This window comes from Prionailurus bengalensis, chromosome D2 (assembly GCF_016509475.1).
Source record: "Prionailurus bengalensis isolate Pbe53 chromosome D2, Fcat_Pben_1.1_paternal_pri, whole genome shotgun sequence".
Taxonomy (NCBI): Eukaryota; Metazoa; Chordata; class Mammalia; order Carnivora; family Felidae; genus Prionailurus; species Prionailurus bengalensis.
Window position 1 is genome coordinate 51,500,686 of NC_057351.1, and position 4,604 is coordinate 51,505,289.

General features: G+C 45.4%; 1 pseudogene; it reads left to right on the forward strand.

Annotated features, from left to right (window-relative positions):
* Window positions 1-2,795: 2,795 nt before the first annotated feature.
* LOC122493543 lies at window positions 2,796-3,569 on the forward strand (annotated as a pseudogene).
* The last annotated feature ends 1,035 nt before the right edge of the window (window positions 3,570-4,604 follow it).

Here is a 4,604-nt window from a genome sequence, read left to right on the forward strand (position 1 = left end):
GCGTCGGGCTCTGTGCTGACCGCTCAGAGCCCGGAGCCTGCTTCCGATTCTGTGTCTCCCTCTCTCTCTGCCCCTCCCCCGTTCATGCTCTGTCTCTCTCTGTCCCAAAAATAAATAAACGTTTTTTAAAAAAAAAAGTGTTTCCTAATTTATACCAAAAAAAAAAAGTGGATAAAAATTTTACTTAAAGTTCTCCAGCAAATTTTTCTTATATTTTTGTCACCCATTGTTGCTTCCCACTAGCAAATGCTAGTGGCCAACAAAATAAACAAATAACAAATGAAACAATAACCTCTTCCAATCCATCACATGGAATTATAGAATATGCAATTTGCTTCTATAATTTTTTTTGTAACCATAAGCATTTCCTGCTAAGTATACAGGTTCCTCTGTGCTAAAGAGGCCCTTAATGTCCATCATTCTCTTCTTTGAGATTCTATTTTCCTCATAGCTGGGAAAAGGAAGCCCTATATACCATACGATCCTCTTCTGCCCACAACTGATTTCATCAAGAATAAACACACCTGGCTCAAGGTGAGCCAATCAGATCCTCTCTCTTGCAGCAGTTAGGAATTAGGACTTAAAGGCTGAGTCAGTTATTTAGAGCCATATAGTTATATGAAATTGGAACCAAAATTGACACGAAGTTACACAAAAGCCACGTGAAAGCTGATGTGATGTTGGCATGAGCAGACCTTAGGAATATATACCTACAAGAGGGTTTGAGAGCAAAATTAAGTATGGGTTGCACAAAATGATTTCGGTCTCAAAAATCCGAATTATTTCAGTTATCTAGGACTATGGCAGGACAAGGGGAGATGAATGTCAGCTTTTTGTCATTAAATCAGAAAGACATGGAGCCTGAAACAGAGATCCAGACTCAGAAAAAAAATCTCTTAGCATGTTAAGAAGAGTAATCCTGAAGAAGTCTTCGCAAATAAGGGATGATAAATGGAAATTAATGGTTCAGATGCCATTGATACTAATTTAAGGTGCATTAAATATCATTGATTCTGGTATTTGACATCATTAAGTATATAGCATGATTTTCATTATTTGTTGTGCTGTCTTTGTGGTCTATTTTAATGAATGTAAAATAATTCATAAGCTTTCATCAGCTCATCTAGCTATTGTCCATTTAGCATAATTCTTTCCCATTCCATTCTAAATCTTTCTAATATGAACACTCCAGTCACATGGCTAGTAGGTCGTGGACCTCCAAAGTTGGAGACGAACTATTGAATTAACAGACAAGTTAGGAGGAAATCAGCAGTGCTCCATTTAACAGCTTATTGGTTTATTTTTGGTAAATATATCAGTTAGAATTGGCTAGGTTTTGCCATGGTAACAAAACTCCCAACTATTAATGGCTTAAACAGACCAAGATGTACTTTTTGCTCATACCACATTTGATGTAGGTTGGCAAAGGACCTCTACTCATCATAGTCACCCTGGGACTCTGGTGAACAAACGCTCATCTCAACGTAGACTTCCACAAAGACAATACTACAGGGAAGGGGATGAGGAACATCATGCACTGACTTTAAAAGCTTCCATTCACATTTATTTGGCCAAAACATGTTATATGGCCATGCCTACGAAAGAAAGTAGAGAAGTGCAAGCTCACCATGTGCCCAGAAGAGAACCAAAATATGTGAGACTGGTCTTAATGACTAACGCAGTGTGTGTGCTCACAGTGTTATTCTATGTGTATCACCAGCTGGCTTTTCTGCTGGCAAAGTGGCCTTCTCATTTGTATGATGGAATTAAGTAAGTCAATAATTCATGGTATTTCACAGGTGCGCTGACACCCGAGTTCATTTGAAAACTGCTGGCGCACCCCGTAGTGGGAATTCCAGTTAGGTGGGCAGGTATCATACCACATAGACAATGCTGTCCACCATAACTTAGGTCAGTTCTATTTCCAGACTTCGGTGTGCATGAAATATTATAAATCTGGGCACTAGTCTGGGTTTTGGGAACTCTCTGAGAGAAAAGAATGCAGCCAGATATTCTGGGTCCTGTTGGACTTACAGAACCATGGTACAACCACATGTGAGGGAGTGGGGGTGGTGGTGAACACCATAGTGTTATGTCATGAGCTGGCTTTAAATCTCAGAAACTCACCTTCCTTTCCTGTCAAGTGAAGAAATTGAAAAAGAGCAATATTTATTTATTTATTTATTTATTCATTCATTCATTCATTTATTTTATTTTAGAGAGAGAGAATGAGCACTGGAGAGGGACAGGGCGGGGGCGGAGGGCGGGGGGGGGGGGTGTGGGGAGGCAGGAATCTTAAGCAGGCTCCACGCTCAATGCCAAGCTGAATGCAGGTCTGGATCCCACCACCCTGGGATCATGACCTCCGTGGAAATCAAGAGTAGGATGCTCAACTGACTGAACCACCCAGGCGTCCCTAACAAAGAACAGCTTTTAAGTACACAACCCTTTACAGAAATAGTATTCAGAATCCCAGTGTATAAAATAGATACGACGTGATGCTAAAATGGGGGGATGAAGGACCAAGCCTCACATCCCATTATACATCACAGGCAACAGCAGTCCTTGAAACATGTTCACATAGAATCTTGAGAACTCCAGGGAACATGACTTAAACGCTAGGATTCTGTATTTGTAAGATGCTTCCCTGTGATCCTGTTACTCTAGCTTTAAGGCCAGCACTTCCTGGTTCCAGGTCTAAAGTAACCACGCTCTTCGGGCTGCGCAGGGGGTAAGGGAGGTGGGCTTTGCTGGAGGCTGGGGGGTTGGGAGGTGGGGAGTGGGCAGCGACAAGAATGTTGGCGACCAGAGTAATTATGCTAATCTGCAAGCGAGCTGTTCCCACCTCCGTGCGTGTGCGAGCACCTGGAAGTGTGAAGCGTGAAGACTATGCTCTCCCCGGTTATGTCCACCAGCGCCACTATCCCTTGCCTGACGCGGCCCACATCAAGATCTCTCCGCCAGCCAGAAGGCCTTGAAATAAAAGGAGACCCCCTCGAGCAGCCTCTCCATTGATGAGACTGTGGAACTGGGCCCCGTGAATTTCAGCCCGAGCTTTGCGGACGCGAACGGGAGTGCGCAGGCGCGCGAGGCGGCTGTGGGCGCCGCCGTGTTCTTGAGGGGCGTCCCGCTCCGGTTCAGATCTGGGAGAAGCGCTGCCTGTAGCGTCCCTCCTGCACACCTTTTAAGGGGAGAGCGTGCCCAAGCAGACTCAGAGGATGCTCGACGTGAAGGTCAGCCCGATTCAGGGCTTCCCAGCCCAGTGGGACTACGACAAGAACGACTGGAAGTAATAAGAACCATCTGCTTGTACATCTGAGCCTCCCTTGTTCTGCCACCTCCGTGCAGCTCAGTGTATTTACTGGAAACTGTTATGTCGCAGTACCGATGCTAACAAGTGAGCAGTTTGCATGGAAGAAAAAATACACAACCAGCATTCACAGCCCTCCTTCCCTGGCACCGTGCTTGGCCCAGCCTGGACCTGGCCTCTCACCCCTCCATGCACCAAAAGGCCACCCTCGGCTACTCCCCATGCCTTGAAAACCGTTATTATTCCGATCCCAAAGCTGCATGCCCGTGACTGCCAATAAGGCTGACGTCTTTTGCCTCTACTTGCAAGAGGGCAAGCCATGCCTGTGATTTAGAAATCTCACAGGCCAAAGCTCTTCTGTTTCTGTGCCCAGGCTCCGTTTCCTCTTCTCATCAAGTGCAGCTCTTCTGTCATCTAGGTGTCATGAGGTGTGGTGAGAGGCAGTGGAAGGAGGCTCTCATCCCGTCTGAGAATTCCTTGGTAATTCTCCAGGTAATTAATGAGGACTCTGGGAGACACTGGGAACGCCTTTGGAATATTAAATAAAGTGGCTTCTATTCTGGCTCTCTTGCTGCTGCTGCTGCTTCCTCACAACAAAGGGACTTACTGTGCTGTTGTTGGGTGTGTCTGATCATCACTTGGCCACCACAGCCCCAGTCCTTCCTTTGACTTGTTGAGTTGGTCTCCTGTCAGAGTGTTGCTGATGGGAAAAGGACACACCTTTACTTTAAGACTCATAACTATCAGGAGCTCCCTTTCCAGTCATTGACATTGAAATGCTGTACTATTTGTCAATAAGCCTGTCTTTATCTAGGTCATTTGCTTTGTCTTCATTTGAGTCATTCTCTAGCTGCTTGCTACTCAGAGTGGTCTGGACCCTAGACATCACCTGGAAATTTGCTACAAATGCAGAAAATGGGCCCTGTCCCAGACCAACTGGGCTCAAAATCTGCCTTTTCAACAAGATCCCCAGGTCATTGCTCTAGTCTACAAAACTGTAAAAGATTGAGTGACATTGTCAATGGTGATAGCCCAGCTGTCTCGGAGAAGGACATTTTCACAAAAAGCAGTCATCCAGGACTGGGGAGACCTGGCTTCCAGTCCTGACTTAGCCACTAACCCGCTCAGTGGCCTTTGCCAAGTGATTTAACCATTCTGGAATCTTGGATGAGCTGAACTCCTGACTCTCCAAGTGCCTGCTCTGAGGACAGAAAAGAGAAAGGTAAGCTCCCTTCTATATGCTGATGACATGGTTTTATTGCCAGGCACTCAATAGACAAGTGTCCCCAGGATC